This window comes from Panthera pardus, unplaced genomic scaffold, assembly GCF_024362965.1.
Source record: "Panthera pardus isolate Hobbes unplaced genomic scaffold, ASM2436296v1 HiC_scaffold_16, whole genome shotgun sequence".
Lineage (NCBI taxonomy): Eukaryota > Metazoa > Chordata > Mammalia > Carnivora > Felidae > Panthera > Panthera pardus.
The window spans coordinates 133527679-133546981 of NW_026526721.1; the positions used below are offsets into that span (position 1 = coordinate 133527679).

The window sequence follows — 19303 nt, forward strand, 5'->3', positions numbered from 1 at the left end:
TCTTTGGAGATACTTGTTGAGAACACTGTGGTTTTCCAAAACAATTGCTCCTTCTATAGCTAATGCTCAAATGGTTATTACCAATATTTCCTTCTTTCCATTTCCAGCAGACCCTACTTCTCACAGATTAAGTTTCTCTAGGTATTTTAGTATCATTAGTTACATAACAGCCAAGTTCTTAATCTGGTCTCTCATTCTGCCCCTCTAATATGACCACTCCTAAGCATATCTATTTTATATCTTTTTTTTTTATCTATTTTATAATTTGATTCTCAAAAAATAACATTTTCTAAATTTTTCAGTTCTTAGTATGCATGGCCAACTATTTTTCATTTCAATATATATTCTGAAAGGACAAATGATAATGGATCACTTAAATACCACTTGAATATCAAGCTCATAGAGCTATAAAAGTTTAAAAAAATACTACATATAATAAAAATTAGCTTCCATATAATAGTGGGTCAGAAAGATTATTATACTACCACATGCATGATTCAATCTTTTGATTAAAAAAGCACTATACTTAAGAGTTATAAAAAGCTCAGAAAACTGGAAACAGAAATGCAGTCTAGGATAGATTTTCAGACTAATATAGAAGTCTTGGCATGAATAATAAGAGAACTGTGGTTGATCCACAGAACAGTTGGATTATGAACCAGAATATGCAAATCAGGTAACTATTTATGATAATTATTAAAATGTTAACTTGCAAATAAAGCACAAAAAGTAAAATTCTACAGTAGGTTTATTCAAGTACAGTAGAGGACAACGCAGTATAACTAGAAGTATTTGTAGTTTATGGTGTGAATTAAGTATGTTAATACCAAAGCAATAATGCAAACACAGTTCAACTTCACATTTGGTTAGGATAATTGTTCATGTTTTCTTTACACACACACACACACACGCACAATCTACCTCTGTTTTGATGAAAGTCTCCTTTCTTTACATTTCCAACAGGTTTTGTTAATATGTTCTTATGCATGTACTACAGACTTCTCTCAAATCCCAGACTTAGAAGCTTTCACTCTTTTACCTCTATATCTAATAGTTATGGAGTTGTGATGATTCTTTGCACACAATGTTTCAAAGTTGTTTACATTGTTCACAGGAGCACCTGGGTGGCTTGGTTGGTTAAGCTTTGGACTTTGGCTCTAGTCATGATCTCACAGTTGGTGAGTTCAAGCCCCACATCAGGCACTCTGAGTCAGCAGAGAGCTCCCTTCAGATCTTCTATCCCCCCCTCTCCCTCCGCCCCTCCCCTGCTCCCATGCACACACACTCCCTTTCTCTCAAAAATACATAAACATTAAAAAATAAATGAATAAATAAATAAAGTTGTTTACACTGTTATTTGCAAAGCTACCACACTCCTTTCCCTGGTTTCATAACCTAATCCATAGACTGCTACTTCTCAGAAGATTCAATATCTGCTTTCATTTTCTCTCTCAATAGTTCTAAAACAAACTATGAGAATAATCATCACATAAATGTTTATCAAGGTAAGACATAAGTCAAGGGCTCACAGTTGTAAATGTATGTGTGTATGTATGTGATTTGTTTCACCTGATTACTAATTCAAATCTAAATTCCCAAAGAATCAAAGGTCCTTATGAAGAGGTCTCCTATCTTCCACAATCTCCTTTCTATAATCTCAATGTTCCATATTAGCGACATTGGTTCTAATCATATCCATCACCTCAATTTATACAGTCCTCGAAATCTGTCCTATCTATACTTTGAATTTCTGCTTTATTGATTATGCTCTTTACTGCTTCTAATAGATGTTTCACTTCAGCTACTGAATTGAAATTTCTTATAATTCTTATTCATACCCTTCTTCATCTTTTCCTATATTCTCAGCCAGAATTCTTTTCACCTGTCTTTTAACTACCATCTTACATACTTTGTTTCAAAAGAATATGCACACATCGCTTCTCGGCCTTTTGGCTAAGATCAAGTGTAAAAGAATATGCACATTTATTGAAAATTTAAAGCATATTTCAATAAAATGTACTTGTTTTTCCTAGATTTGAATCATTTCCACAAATGCGTATTTTCTCTGTCCCCTGAGAACAGCGCTCCCCTTGTTTTGTACTACTGAATATTTTGATCTTTTTTTGACTGTTTACTCATTCTTGAAGTAGTCAGTTCTGCTCTTTCCTAATAAATGGGAGAAGAGGATGGAGGTGGTAAATTAATTTCCCTCATTACCCACATATTTCATTTACATCTTTCAGATCCTAGGAACCCTGGCCAAATTTCTAATATTAGTTGTCATTTGCTTACTATGGCTCTAAAGAAAACGCTCACCTGGCCTCCACTACTTCTTGTCCCTTCGTGACAGCCTCGTCATCTCATTCATACCTGACTGAAACAGCTCCCAACTAACTGGTGCCTAGTCTTCTAACTTGCTTGGCTCCATCTCAGTTTTGTAATCCATTCTACAACGTGCCAATTATTATTCCCTCATCTCTTGCCATCAACAACAAGAAATCTATGCTCCACTCAGTCCTAGATAAGCCCCTTCTCAACAGGCTGTGCATTCCTGTCTGCTACCTTCGGCTTCACCGCTCCTTATATTTTACATGTACAGGGTACATTTTAAATGAGATTCTTTTCTCACTAGATTATAAATTGCTTGGACCTTCACTTTACTTCCCTTCTCTCCTTCACTTTAGTATTTCCAGCACCAAACAAACAGAATGAACTCACCTTAATAAAAAGGAATAGATGGAACACTACCACAGAGTGCAAGAAACCTACTTTAAAAACTTAAGCTATTTAGGGTAAATAATTTGGTTTCCTTCAGGATACTAACAGATATCATCAAAAATTATATTGAGAAAAAAAAAAGCTTTCAAGCAAGCAAAACCAATAATTCTTCCAACAAGTCTAGATCCGGGGTCCAGAAATTACAGCTGTTTTGTTATGGCCTATGAGGTAAGAAAGGTTTTATGCAATGCAAACTGGTGTAGCCATTCTGGAAAACAGTACCGAGTATGGTAGTTCCTCAAAAAGTTAAAAATAGAACTACCCTATGATCTAGCAATTTTGCACTACTAGGTATTTACCCAAAGAAAACAAAAATACTAATTCAAAGGGATACATGCACCCCAATGTTTATAGCAGCAGCATCTACGATAGCCAAACTACGGAAACAGCCCAAGTGTCCATCCATAGATAAATGGATAAAGAAGATGTGGTGTGTGTGTGTGTGTGGGGGGGGTGTATGCATGCACACATACCCACACCCACAATGGAATATTACTCAGCCACAAAAAAAGAATGGAATCTTGCCATCTGCAACAATGTGGATGGAGCTACAGAGCATTGTGCTAATAAGCGAAATTAAAACAGTCAGAGAAAGACAAATACCATATGATTTCACTCACATGTGGAATTTAAGAAACAAAACAAACAAGCATGGGGAAAAAGAGAGAGGGGCAAACCAAGAAACACACCCTTAACTATAGAGAACAAACTGATGGTTACCAGAAGGGAGGTGGGGGGGATGGGTTAAATAAGTGATGGGGGCTAAGGAGGGTACTTGTTGCGATGAGCACCAGGTTTTGTATGTAAGTGTTGAATCACAAAATTGTACACCTGAAACTAATATTACACTGTATGGTAACTAACTGGAATTTTAAAACTTTTAAGAAATTTAAATAAAAAATTTTTAAAAAGAATGCTTTCTGTATTTTCAGATTTAAAAAAAAATCGTAAGAAGGATATTTTGTAACATATAATGAAAATTATATGACATTCAAATTTTAGTCATCATAAATAAAATTTATTGAAACACAGCCATATCCACTGATTTACATGTTTTCTGTGGCTAACAACTTTTGTGTTACAAGGACTAAGTTGAGTTGTTGCTATAGACCAGACGGCCCTCAATGCTTACACTATTTACTATCTGGCCATTTACAGAACAAACAAACAAACAAACAAAACTGTCCATTCCTAGTCTAGATCAGCAACGTAATAAATACCTTGAGCAACCTTACCCCCTGAAAGTAAGGGTAGTTACTTTCTTACATGAGGTAAGAGAAAAAAAAAAAGGCTTTGGTGGCCACAGCAAAGAACTTTTGTTCTCTAATGTCAAAGAGGGAGTTTTTTGTGAAGGGGGAAAAGATTTGAAAGGAGTCATTCTACTAGCTGCAGAAAGCAATGTGCTAAGACATAAAACTTGATTGTTGACTTTTAAATCATACTTCATGCTCAGAAAAAGAAACTGGCTCACTCCACTCTCCACCCCACAAACATAAACTTACTTTCAATATAGTGTACACTTTATAGATGTGGATAAACTGATACCTAACCTCCCTGCTTTGGCCAACAGAAATATGTATCTCATCCTCCAAATAGATCATATGGTGACATTATCATAACTTGAGAAATATTTGAAGAAACCATGGACCAATAGTTACACTATTGAGAGTAAAAACTCAGTATCGAATGTACCCAAATTCAAATCTTTCTTTGTGGGAGCCACCTTCAAGTGTACACAAGGTAAATGCCAAAGTCAATTAAGCAGGGCAATTCCTGGGGCAACATATTTTTAGCCAATTCCTTCTGGTTGGTCCATTAAGAGATAACGTAACTTCAAATCAGAAGGGAGGTGGGGGGGGGGGATGAGATGATGTAACTTCAATCAGATAACTTCAAATCAGATGTTATACAGACCTGAGTTGCTTCACAATTGATACAGACAACTGACTGCATTTTCTTTTTATACTTTCCAGATCCTTGCTATCTTTTGTAGCACAAAACTCTGAAGTATCAACACAGTACATATTTCTCACATGGATTGCTTCTTGAGAAATATTTTGGCTCTGCTATAAGCATCCCTATAGCCCACATCAGTGGAAGTACAGGTCCCAGTGAGAATACAAATCAGTACTCTCATATCATGATGAAATGCTACTGCCTTGCCGTAAGCATGTTTGCTAGCTAAAACATCTGAGTCAGTTCATTTAGTAAAAACTTAGTGAGCTTCTCCTATGTGCCTAGGGGAATTCAGGGATGAAACACAAAACCTCTGCTTTCAAAGAACAAATAATTTAGTTGAGCAAACAGATGAATAAACCAAATATAAGAAATATCTGTACCATAGGCTCCTGAACTCCTAACTACTGTTTAAGTAGTTAAAACAGCCAAAGTGCAAGAAAACTCATCTAAGGCAATGTGCAGGCAAACTTTTTTTTTTTTTAATTACCTCATTTCCAATTCTCTCCTCTACTTACTTAGCTTTTCTTTTCCCTAGCTCCAGAAAACAGTTATGAGGATTTTAGATAGTTTGTTGGTTCAGAGGATAATGTAGATTGGGAGGCTGTGATCTAATACATAAGCTAGTCATCATCTCCTTTAAGGATTTTTTGTTTCTCCTTGGATGAAGTTACATCACTGGACAAGAGATTCCTACAGGAATAATACTGACTTAGTCCCTTTCCTAAGAATTAGAATTTTTTAGGGATTATGTCCTTATTAATTTTTTTTGTCATCAAAGGAACTAAAGTAGTCCATCTTCAATAGGAATAATTAAATTACTGAAAAATAACAGGATTGTAAATATTATCACAAAGCAGTTTAAAAGTTTATAATAAAGGGATGCCTGGGTGCCTCAGTCAGTTAAACGTCCAACTCTTGATTCCAGCTCAGGTCATGATCTCACGATTCCTGAGTTTGAGCCTGGCATTGGGCTCTGCATTGAAGGTGCAGAACCTACTTGGGATTCTCCCTCCCTCCCTCTCTTTCTCTCCCTCCCCCCTCCAAATAAACTTGTAAGGAAGACATCTTTAGTAAAAAAAACAAAAAACAAAAACAAAAACTTATAATGAAAACCATATGCAGAAGACTGAATTTTAAAACTGAATTTCTGAAAGCCCTGACAAATATTTAGTATTTTCTAAAATAAAAAAAATAATAATACTAAAAAGAAGATATTCTGTGTTACTCATATTTAAGTATTAATAATGGGTAGGACAGGAGTGATTTCCATTTATCCACTCTTGCTTTTTAAAAATCCATCCTTACCTTTCTCCCTTCAAAATCTTAATGACTATAAATACTTTGCTTTGCCACAGATAAAATTCACACTGAATAGTATGCTTTATTGTTATTATTCTAGGCCTGATCCTTCATCCAGTTGTTCAGTGCCTTTCTGATTTTATGATGCTGACTCCAAAATCCACCTAGTTAGGGTCCAGCTTCTGCCAGCCCTTCTGAGCCAATCAGTTTCTTCCCTGCCGACACTGAAGGCACAGTTACATGGTCCCTGTTCAATCTAGGTTTCATTACAAACACGCTGTATGCCTTCTGCACTGCCTCCTCCTCTGGGATACAGGTGGCCAACAGGGTATAGATCCAGGAAGTTACTACTACTAAAGACTACAGAATCATTAATAATTAGCAAAGTTTTAAGAATACTTACACGTTTTCTTTAGAATATACTAATAATCTTTACCTAAAATCAATAATTATTACATAAGTGTCAATTTGATTAATTTCTTTTGAAGTTAATACCAAGAAGTACTTTCGTAGAAATGGGTCCTTTTTCTTTCATTAAAGGATGAGAATTATGCATCTGTAGTGTTAAACCTTTTGTCCTGGTCAGGAACTCAAGGCTCTATCTCAAGGGTATTTCATTCACTTCATTACAAATAATCATTTAGTGTTTGTATCCTGGTGCTGGGGATCCAGAAGTGTGCAAAACAGACAAGAGGGTATTTCATTCACTTCATTACAAATAATCATTTCGTGTTTGTATCCTGGTGCTGGGGATCCAGAAGTGTGCAAAACAGACAAGAGACCTGATGCTTGTCCAAAATTTTCTTTTTCAAAAAATTATTTCTCCCCTTTCCATATAATTTTATTTCTAAGTGATCAGACATTTTGGCATGTAAGACTGTTTTATTCCTAAGATAACCCAGAAAAGGTACCTATAGCCAATATTCATTTCTGAGTTTTCTTGGAAATTATAAAATTCTCATTTTCAAGAGAATTTGTACAGGAATATTTGCCATGAAGTCTTTTAAAAACAACTTTGCAAGTTTAAGAACGCAATGTCCAGTTTGAAATGATTAGAATTCTGAAACCAGCCAATTAAGTATTTAAAAATGTATTCCCAAAGATGACTTTGTTAACCAATACCGGATCACCATAACATGAAATTCTGATGTGTAACCATGTGGTCATATTTAAGGGTGAGGTTAACAGCGTCTGATGCTGAGCTCAGTCTTAAATGTGTACACACAAACACATATCTTTATCTAGAAGTCTTTGTTCCCTACAATGGCAATTAGCATGAACTCATCACAGAGTTTCTAGGCCATTAAGACAGGAAACTCCCCTTGCTGCCCTTATTGACCCACAACATAGTCTTTAGTCTTCCAGAAAACTGCCTTCTCCAGGTCTCTAGAACTCTCTTGCTAGCTTGGACTAGCCTGGTACTCAGTATTTTTGCTGCGTTTCTCAGTGGCATAGCTGTAGGCATTTGGGGCAAAATATTTCTTCCTTATGTGAAACTGTTTAGGGCAGTAACAAGCATTTTAGCACTTACCCACTAAATGCCAGTGAAGTTTTCCTAGTTACCATGACAACCCTTACACACACACACACACACACACACACACACACAACCTTCCCTTCTCTGTTTCCAAATGCTTGGGGGTGGGGGAGGAAGAGGCAAGGGGGGATGGAGTACCATTCCCAACTGATTCACTATAACATGTACTTTGTGGACCTTGGACCTAAATCCCTTATAACTTAACAACTGATTTGCCTGGTTTTTCTTACTTTCAGATTCTGAACTCTGTATCCCGTAACTCAATCTACTTTTTTCCAATAGTTCTTTCTTCTACAGTATAGAAAATCCTGCCCTCGCCTCTAACTCAATTTCACTGTATTAAGGTGAAGACAGAAACCAAGTCAAGAAAAAATAACGTTGGAATGGAGGTACAAATTTTGAATAGAATGCACAAAATAAATGAAGTGCCAAAATGCAAAGGATTAATGCAAAAGGCCTACAGGAAAGAATAAACAAAGTTCTGAGGCACTTAGCAACAAGACCATTGCAGATGGCAGTTCAGCCAAGCTGGATTAAGCAAATGGTCATTTCGTCACACTTGAGGAGTCTAACACCCACTGAGGGTTAGAACGAAGGGTTATTAACTCTCATCCTGCTGTCTTCACTGGACTTGCAGAACAGCTTGGCAGCTCCTATGTTAGGACCTTTGCACTTGCTATTTCCTCAGCTTGGATGGCATTTGCCTCCAATATTCCTCATTCCTTCATCTCCTCTAAGTCTTCGCTCAAAAAAAGACTTTTCCTCATTAGATCTACCTTGCTATTTAATTCTGCAGCCTCCTGACTCATACATACACTGTCAATGCCCTTAAACTACAATGTTCATTTTTTCCAAAGCAATTACCATTTTCTAAAACCCTATTTATCTTAATTCTTTATTATGCTTGTTATTTACTTTCTCCCTCTTCTAGAAGACAAGCTCCATGAGGGTAAAGATCCTTGTTTTGTTCACTGATGTATCCCAAGCATCTAGAACATGGCTGCAGAACTCAGAAAGCCCGGTATTTATATCAACAATGGTCTGTAGAATGATGGATGTAGGCTGTAGAGAATTCAGTCACGTCTCACCAAACCAAAATATGATTCCTTTGAAACCAAAAGGTCTTTCATGGAATTAAGCTAATGTTGCTTCTTATTCACTTGTTTATTACTAGAGGGAGACAGGAAAGCTCTTCCCTTACAGACGTGGGCACTAAATGATCCCATAATGTCTTTAGTTAGCAAAATCTCTGAACCCTCCACAGCAATAATGCTTATGACTCTGCACCAGGAAATCAAAAGCCACATTTCTCCTTCCATTTACCTGAAATGACTTGAGCCTAAAGGAAGGAATTAATAGTTCCCAAAGTCATCTAGCGATTAAGAAGCATGGGCACAAAACTTGAGGCTCCCGATATCTGATTATTGTTTAAGCATGTGCCTTCTAATACAGTTCCACAATAGTTTATGAGTATTGACTTGGAAGGGCCAGAAAAAGCATAGGTATCAAGAACTGAAAAAGTATTTTAAAAAGATACAATTTATTTTTTTGTATTTTTTAAATGTTTATTTATTTTTGAGAGAGAGCGAGCAACAGAGAGAGAGAGAGAGAGAGAGAGAGAGAGAATATGTGAGCAGGGGAGGGGCAGAGAGAGGGAGACACAGAATTCGAAGCTGGCTCCAGGCTCAAAGCTGTAGGCAAAGAGCTGGACGTGGGGCTTGAACTCATGAACCGTGAGATCATGACCTGAGCCTAAGTCTGATGCTTAACCAACTGAACGATCCAGGTGCCCCAAAAGACACATTTTCCTTGAAGACTATCAGAGTAGCAGTATGAAATGAATGAAGAAACAAATTTAATTTTAGGAGCTAAATACAGAAAGAGTATATTTAGAGAGTCAGAGTTAACTGCTAGGTCACATCTTTATCTTCAAAAACTGTAGATCATTTTGCAATGTAAAAATAAGAGATTTCCTGAAGACTGTTCCCCCATTTCCAGCCCCAGATGCACAGCCACTCGTTCGCATGTTCCGCCATTTATTGTATGTGAGGGCCATCCAGCCTGCAGACAATTCAATTAATCTTACAAGTGACATACAAAAAAAACCAACAACAACAACAACAAAAAAAACAGATGTGGCATTAAGATTTACAAAGTTATTGAAACTTTTTAACAAGTAAAACGCATCTTTACTTAGCTACACCAGAATGAGGAATAAAGGGGTTTACATATGTTCCAATTCTAAACCTATCAATCAAACCCATGTTATTCCTTTGGGAGCTTATTTACATGCATATTTATCAGCCTCACATGCTAATTCCCTGCTGTTTTATGCCTGCGAGGCATGTTTATGAGTCATAATTGTTGATCTCATTTGATGTATTTCACTGAAGGAAGACATTATTCAGTTATGTGGCCTAATGTCAATGAGTTACGATGACCTGATCTTCCAAATGCAACTTGCTCTTTAATTTTTATTAGGACATAACTTACTGTACAGAAAAAGAAGTATACTGAAATAAAAGAATCAATGTTTTATATTAAAAATTTTAGTTAATCACTTTATTTTGGTTCCACCTTACCCTTCACAATCAATCTGAAATGTAGCTATAAAAATCGCATCCCCCTCCAGTCAAGTATCTCCCCACACTTTGAACTGAGCCCTAGCTTCATAATTTGCCACATTAGTCAAAAACTTTCAGGACCTTCCTCCAGTTTATACTAAAACATATTTTATTCATTTACTCCATTATCGCATTTCTTTACTATCATTTTATTTTTCCCCTCAATCACGATTCAGGGACTTCTTTAATCTGTACTACAAAACTTGACTATTCAAAACTATTTTCTTCAACTCAAAATGTTACTTTAGGCAGAAAGTCTTCCTAACATAGAGTAACTGGGTAATGAGTAACTATTTCTGCATTCTTTCAATCCCTTAGAAAACATTAAGTATGGGGCGCCTGGGTGTCTCAGTCGGTTAAGCATCTGACTTCAGCTCAGGTCATGATCTCTTGGTTTGTGAGTTCAAGCCCTGCGTCGGGTTCTGTGCTGACAGCTCAGAGCCCGGAGCCTGCTTCAGATTCTGTGTCTCCCCATCTCTCAGCCCCTCCCATGCTCATGCTCACGCTCTGTCTCTGAATAATAAATAAACGTTAAAAAAAATTTTTAAAAAAAGAAATACTAACTATATTACTAATCAAAAATAAAGTAAAAACACTACATGTAACATATAGCAGAATACAATAGAAGTGGTGGCATTAAGGGACAGTATGTGCTAAGATGTTTTGTTATTAAGAAACAGAAATGGAATATATTGCAGTGTACTTTTATCTCTGCAGATAATTCTAAACTGGTATTGCAGCAAGGTGCTTTACATGGCATATGACTTAAAGGATATATAAGTATGTAATAGTATCACAAGGGCTTTTACACTAACAGGAGAAATCTGACTTAAAAATAAAATCAATTTTTGTAACATGGACTTGTGTGAGAAAGACAGCTTATCATTTTTGCAGTGTGACTATTTCATACTACTGACATATCATTGCAAGGGTTACCAAACTGAATTCAATGGGCACCATAACTCAGAGGGAACAGGAGAACATGAAGCCTACCTCTCCCCTTCTAGGTGATCATACTACCCAAGTGACAACTAAATTAAACTGTAGTCCATAAGATTAAGTATTAGAAGAGACATACGTTTAGTACATAAATTACATAAAAATTACAAATAATTCTATTCTCACAGTGTACTGGAAAAGTGTTTTAATAGCAGGACTAAAATATTAGAATGTAATGAAATGTTATCAGTGTTAATATTCTTGTCCTCTTATGCTCAAATAGTGATTTAAAAAAGTTTGGCTAAGCAATAAGCTAAAAAAAAACCAAACAGACATCACAGGAAGAATCAAAAGTATTAAAAAAATGGAAGAATCTACTTTGCTTTCCTCATTCCTAGCATTTCCAAAATATCTAGGAAAAGTACACAAATAATAGTACTATACAAATAGCCTTTTTAAAAAACATGACACTAAGATGATATCAAGTATATGTATTCATAATATCATTTGATTTTAAAATGTTATTTACTGCATTGTAACCTACTTGTGTTAACCGAATTCCCTATTTTTTTTTTTTTACATTTTTTAAACTTTTATTCAGTTTTGAGAGACAGAAGGAGCAGAGAGAGACAGACACAGAATCCGAAGCAGGCTCCAGTCTCTGAGCTGTCAGCACAGAGCCCAATGTGGGGCTTGAACTCACAAACAGCGAGATCATGACCTGAACCGTAGTGAGACACTTAATCGACTGAGCCACCCAGGCGCCCCTCCTTTTTTTTAATTTTTATTATTTTTATTTTTTTCCCAATATATGAAGTTTATTGTCAAATTGGTTTCCATACAACACCCAGTGCTCATCCCAAAAGGTGCCCTCCTCAATACCCATCACCCACCCTCCCCTCCCTCCCACCCCCCATCAACCCTCAGTTTGTTCTCAGTTTTTAAGTATCTCTTATGCTTTGGTTCTCTTCCACTCTAACCTCTTTTTTTTTTTTTCCTTCCCCTCCCCCATGGGTTTCTGTTAAGTTTCCCAGGAGCCACATAAGAGTGAAACCATATGGTATCTATCTTTCTTTGTATGGCTTATTTCACTGAGCTTAACACTCTCCAGTTCCATCCATGTTGCTACAAAGGGCCATATTTCATTCTTTCTCATTGCCACGTAGTGGTCCATTGTATATATAAACCACAATTTTTTTATCCATTCATCAGTTGATGGACATTTAGGCTCTTTCCATAATTTGGCTATTGTTGAGAGTGCTGCTATAAACATTGTGGTACAAGTGCCCCTATGCATCAGTACTCCTGTACCCCTTGGGTAAATTCCTAGCAGTGCGATTGCTGGGTCATAGGGTAGGTCTATTTTTAATTTTTTGAGGAACCTCCACACTGTTTTCCAGGGTGGCTGCACCAGTTTGCATTCCCACCAACAGTGCAAGAGGGTTCCCGTTTCTCCACATCCTCTCCAGCATCTATAGTCTCTGATTTGTTCATTTTGGCCACTCTGACTGGCGTGAGGTGATAGCTGAGTGTGGTTTTGATTTGTATTTCCCTGATGAGGAGCAACGTTGAGCATCTTTTCATGTGCCTGTTGGTCATCTGGATGTCTTCTTTAGAGAAGCGTCTATTCATGTTTTCTGCCCATTTCTTCACTGGGTTATTTGTTTTTCAGGTGTGGAGTTTGGTGAGCTCTTTATAGATTTTGGATACTAGCCCTTTGTCCGATATGTCATTTGCAAATATCTTTTCCCGTTCCGTTGGTTGCCTTTTAGTTTTGTTGGTTATTTCCTTTGCTGTGCAGAAGCTTTTTATCTTCATAAGGTCCCAGTAGTTAATTTTTGCTTTTAATTCCCTTGCCTTTGGGGATGTGTCAAGTAAGAAATTGCTATGGCTGAGGTCAGAGGTCTTTTCCTGCTTTCTCCTCTAGGGTTTTGATGGTTTCCTGTCTCACATTCAGGTCCTTTATCCATTTTGAGTTTATTTTTGTGAATGGTGTGAGAAAGTGGTCTAGTTTCAATCTTCTGCATGTTGCTGTCCAGTTCTCCCAGCACCATTTGTTAAAGAGACTGTCTTTTTTCCATTGGATGTTCTTTCCTGCTTTGTCAAAGATGAGTTGGCCATACGTTTGTGGGTCTAGTTCTGGGGTTTCTATTCTATTCCACTGGTCTATGTGTCTGTTTTTGTGCCAATACCATGCTGTCTTGATGATGACAGCTTTATAGTAAAGGCTAACGTCTGGGATTGTGATGCCTCCTGCTTTGGTCTTCTTCTTCAAAATTACTTTGGCTATTCGGGGCCTTTTGTGGTTCCATATGAATTTTAGGATTGCTTGTTCTAGTTTCGAGAAGAATGCTGGTGCAATTTTGATTGGGATTGCATTGAATGTGTAGATAGCTTTGGGTAGTATTGACATTTTGACAATATTTATTCTTCCAATCCATGAGCACGGAATGTTTCTCCATTTCTTTATATCTTCTTCAATTTCCTTCATAAGCTTTCTATAGTTTTCAGCATACAGATCTTGTACATCTTTGGTTAGATTCATTCCTAGGTATTTTATGCTTCTTGGTGCAATTGTGAATGGGATCAGTTTCTTTATTTGTCTTTCTGTTGCTTCATTATTAGTGTATAAGGATGCAACTGATTTCTGTACATTGATTTTGTATCCTGCAACTTTGCTAAATTCATGTATCAGTTCTAGCAGACTTCTGGTGGAGTCTATCGGATTTTCCATGTATAATATCATGTTATCTGCAAAAAGTGAAAGCTTAACTTCATCTTTGCCAATTCTGATGCCTTTGATTTCCTTTTGTTGTCTGATTGCTGATGCTAGAACTTCCAACACTATGTTAAACAACAGCGGGGAGAGTGGACATCCCTGTCGTGTTCCTGATCTCAGGGAAAAAGCTCTGTTTTTCCCCATTAAGGATGATGTTAGCTGTGGGCTTTTCATAAATGGCCTTTATGATCTTTAAGTATGTTCCTTCTATCCCGACTTTCTCGAAGGTTTTTATTAAGAAATGTTGTTGAATTTTGTCAAATGCTTTTTCTGCATCAATTGACAGGATCATATGGTTCTTATCTTTTCTTTTATTAATGTGATGTATCACATTGATTGATTTGCGAATGTTGAACCAGCCCTTGCTGCATCCCAGGAATGAATCCCACTTGATCATGGTGAATAATTCTTTTTATATGCTGTTGAATTCGATTTGCTAGTATCTTATTGAGAATTTTTGCATCCATATTCATCAGAGATATTAGCCTGTAGTTCTCTTTTTTTACTGGGTCTCTGTCTGGTTTAGGAATCAAAGTAATACTGGCTTCATAGAATGAGTCTGAAAGTTTTCCTTCCCTTTCTATTTCTTGCAATAGCTTGAGAAGGATAGGTATTATCTCTGCTTTAAACGTCTGGTAGAACTCCCCTGGGAAGCCATCTGGTCCTGGACTCTTATTTGTTGGGAGATTTTTGATGACTGATTCAATTTCTTCGCTGGTTATGGGTCTGTTCAAGCTTTCTATTTCCTCCTGATTGAGTTTTGGAAGCGTGTGGGTGTTTAGGAATTTGTCCATTTTTTCCAGGTTGTCCAGTTTGTTGGCATATAATTTTTCATAGTATTCCCTGATAATTGCTTGTATCTCTGAGGGACTGGTTGTAATAATTCCATTTTCATTCATGATTTTATCTATTTGGGTCATCTCCCTTTTCTTTTTGAGAAGCCTGGCTAGAGGTTTATCAATTTTGTTTATTTTTTCAAAAAACCAAGTCTTGGTTTCGTTGGTCTGCTCTACAGTTTTTTTAGATTCTATATTATTTCTGCTCTGATCTTTATTATTTCTCTTCTTCTGCTGGATTTAGGCTGTCTTTGCTGTTCTGCTTCTATTTCCTTTAGGTGTGCTGTTAGATTTTGTATTTGGGATTTTTCTTGTTTCTTGAGATAGGCCGCCTGGATTGCAATGTATTTTCCTCTCAGGACTGCCTTCGCTGCATCCCAAAGCATTTGGATTGTTGTATTTTCATTTTCGTTTGTTTCCATATATTTTTTAATTTCTTCTCTAATTGCCTGGTTGACCCACTCATTCGTTAGTAGGGTGTTCTTTAACCTCCATGCTTTTGGAGGTTTTCCAGACTTTTTCCTGTGGTTGATTTCAAGCTTCATAGCATTGTGCTGTGAAAGTATGCATGGTATGATTTCAATTCTTGTATACTTACGAAGGGCCGTTTTGTGACCCAGTATGTGATCTATCTTGGAGAATGTTCCATGTGCACTCGAGAAGAAAGTATATTCTGTTGCTTTGGGATGCAGAGTTCTAAATATATCTGTCAAGTCCATCTGATCCAATGTATCATTCAAGGCCCTTGTTTCTTTATTGACCGTGTGTCTAGATGATCTATCCATTTCCGTAAGTGGAGTGTTAAAGTCCCCTGCAATTACCACATTCTTATCAATAAGGTTGCTTATGTTTGTGAGTAATTGTTTTATATATTTGGGGGCTCCTGTGTTCGGTGCATAGACATTTATAATTGTTAGCTCTTCCTGATGGATAAACCCTGTGATTATTATATAATGCCCTTCTTCATCTCTTGTTACAGCCTTTAATTTAAAGTCTATCCATCAGGTCTATCCTTTTTTTTAAAAAAAAAAAGTTCTTTTTTTTTTTTGAGAGACGGAGAGGGAGCATGTGCAGGCAGGTGAGTGGGGGAGGGGCAGAGAGAGAAACCCAAGCAGGCTCCATGCCGTCAGGGTAGAGCCTGATACAAGGTTCAGTTGCAGGAACCTGTGATCATGACCTGAGCCAAAATCAAGAGTCAGACGCTTAACGGAGCCACCCCGGTGCCCCTTAATTGATTTCCTTTCTATCACAGAGATAAAACCAACCAAATTACACATTTGCTGTAGCAGAAGGTCAAAACATTATCACATAAAATAAAAAGGTATCTTTTAAAATACCTTAAATAAATGACAAACCACACTAATAGGATACACTAAATACATGGTGATGCCAGTTCCAGGACAACGTTTTTCAACGCTCTTATTGTTATGTAATTACAAAACATTAAAATTCAACACTAATCTAGTATGTTATTTAAATACACTGAGGTTTTATGAAGGAGAGGAGATTTTTTTAATTGGACACTTTCTTTAGGTGTTCACACAAACGAACAAGAGCCTTTTCTGCTTTCTACCCTCAATTAGGCCTTTCATGCTACCCTATTTAAAACTGTAACACTGTCCATCTATTTCCTACTCTTCTTCCACCCTTCATTTTTCTCCTTAGCCCTTATCAATATCAAACATGAAATAAGTTTTATTAATCTTGTTTACTGTCTTTTACTACAATTGAAAACTTAAGAGTAGAGATTATTGTGTTTTGTTCATTCCAGTATTCCAACATTTATAACAGAGTTTGGCCTAGAGTAGGCACTCATAAATAGGTACTGAATAAAGGAATCAATAACAATTAAACCGTACAATGAATATCTGAGGACAAATGAGATAAAACAATTTTTTTACATTAACAATTAAACCAGAATATTTATGAGAGCTAGCACTGAATGTCTCATAGCCCTATTAAATTCTAAATACTAATATTATATTAATGTCATCAAAATGTGTGGCTAAGTTACCAGAGTACCTTAACCTACCCATTCAGTCATCTTAGCTGAGCTATCCAATCCTTAAAATACAATGGAGAAAAATATATCACCAACTATTAATCCTATAAAGAGATAAACTTTGACTTGCCTGTCCCCCTGAATTATTGCACCTAAAATGTACAGAAAACAAACTGGTTAACATTCTAAAGTATCAATAGGTTGAAAGTATATTTGAATCCTCAGAGATTAAATAAAAGAACAATTACTGATCTTAAGCAATTTCATGTCCCTAATCCACTATTTACAAAAATGTGTGATTTTCATAGAGGATTAAGAAATTTAGCACATTAATATAAACATATGAGGGGTGCCTGGGTGGCTCAGTCAGTTAAGCCTCCGACATCGGCTCAGGTCATGATCTCAGTTTGTGGGTTTGAGCCTCGCATCGGGCTCTGTGCTGACAGCTCGGAGCCTGGAGCCTGCTTCGGATTCTGTGTCTCCTCCTCTCTCTGCCCCTCCCCCACTTGTGCTCTGTCTCTCTCTGCCTCTCAAAAATAAATGTAAAAAAAAATTTTTAAAAATAAATAAATATAAACATGAATTCATACACAAATTTATAACACTATTCCCTGAATATGCCAACATTCATTCTTTATATATTTAATTATATTTTTTAAACTTAAAATAAAGGTAAAGATAAGTGCGCAGCGTATAAAATACTAAAAGCTCTGGCATACTACTTGCAAATGGTAGAAAAAGGTTTTTGAACTTTTCTTGTACTTCTGCAAAGAATAAAATTTGGAGGTGGTTCTGTGGCTCAACATACTTAATTTTCTTCTCTTCCATTAAGATAACAACTGTTCTGGGCATGAGTAAGTAAATCAAATTTGATGAGAATTTAGCTGTATATAAGGTGGAAATGCCCACTGATAAACAGATTTGTAGCTTTTCCTATGTAATAAAACTTTTTTTTTCATTTAAAGAGTAAACAAAACACAGTTTTTGTAAATAACACAAAATGAATGTGCATCCAAATCCTCTCTTATAATTCTTTATTTTACTCTCTTAAAAAAGTTTTGCTTTTTACCTGGTTATGGTACATTCTGGATCAAACATGCACATATCCCAAGAGGGGAAAGATTCACAAACTTCACTTTTACACTTTCAAATATGAAGTTTTAATCTAAAAGGATTTACTTAACAATGATAAAGTGAAATAAAATTCAATGATACTCAAAGAAACGTTAAAATAGGAAATTAACACTTACAATCTACTAAATGTATACATAGTCAAAGTCAGTAATTGGTAAAAATTGCTTTTATGTAATATATCATTTGAGAATATAGGATAGAGTTACAGTTTTTCTGGAATATTAACTACTTATGTATCAAAACAGATTTCTTTTTTTTTTTTTTTTTTAATGTTTCTTCATTTTTGAGAGAGAGTGCATGAGCAGGGGAGGGGCAGAGAGAGGGAGACAGAATCTGAAGTAGGCTGCAACACTGTCAGTGCAAAGCCCTATATGGGGCTGGAATACACAAACCATGAGATCATGACCTGAGCTGAAGTAGGACCCTCAACTGACTGAGCCACTCAAGTGCCCCTCAAAACAGATAGTTGCAACACTTACTGAGAGAAAAAGCCCTATCATAATCTGAGATTATTTACATTGGTCATAAGAGAAGTTTCATCTTATCTTTCCCTTTGGGCAAAATGGGAAACCATATCCTAATTCCTATTTAATTCATTAAAAAAAGTGAATGTCTTAGTCCATTTAGGCTGTTGTAACAAAAATACCATAGACCCGGTAGTTTAACCAACAAATATTGATTTGTCACAACTCAGGAGGCTGGGAAATCCAAAATGAAGTTGGTGAAAGATTCAGTGTCTGGTGACAGCCAGCTAGTTTCCTGTTTCATAAATGGCTGTTCTTCCTTCTGTGTCCTTACATGGTAGAAAGAGGGGGAGAAAGTTCTTTGGGGTCCCTTTTATAAGGGTACTAATCCCATTCGTGAGGGCTCCACCCTTGTGACCAAAGCACCTCCTAGCTCCATCACATTCGGGATCAGGATTTCAATACATGAATTTTAGAGGAAACAAATACTCAGTCCATAACAGTAAACATGACATAACTTATTATAATTAAGCCTTTTTATGCTAAGTATGGGCAACATAATCAATATTTGAAAGGCGGAATAAATTTGTTATTTGTAAGGAAGAAAATCTGGAAGGTTGTGAAAGGAAAATAAATGAAGAGTACTACACAGTAAACACAGAAATATAAAGAACTACTACTCCAACCTTCAGAACACATAATAGGTACAGCTTCAGGTGAGAAAGGACTTTGCATTCAACCAATTATCCACATGTTAATGTATTTTAATGCATCACTGACAGTAAAAGCAAAACATAGCAAAGGAGAGGAAAATCACAGGATTTCAGAGAGATTTATTAAACTGGAAGGTTAATGGGTAAGGACACAGTAAGACTTTTTTAAATATTGCCAAAATGATTGCCAGTAGGATTATACCAATTTATACTGCCACTTAAAAGCATATGAAATTTTT

At 36.4% G+C, this 19303-nt stretch overlaps 1 protein-coding gene and 1 pseudogene across 11 annotated transcripts in view; one reads left to right on the forward strand and one right to left on the reverse strand.

Annotated features, from left to right (window-relative positions):
- TBC1D5 (TBC1 domain family member 5) overlaps positions 1-19303 on the reverse strand; it is a 533248-nt gene that overhangs the window by 287039 nt on the left and 226906 nt on the right. The window lies entirely within an intron of this gene.
- Positions 1934-2087, forward strand: LOC128777547 (U2 spliceosomal RNA; annotated as a pseudogene).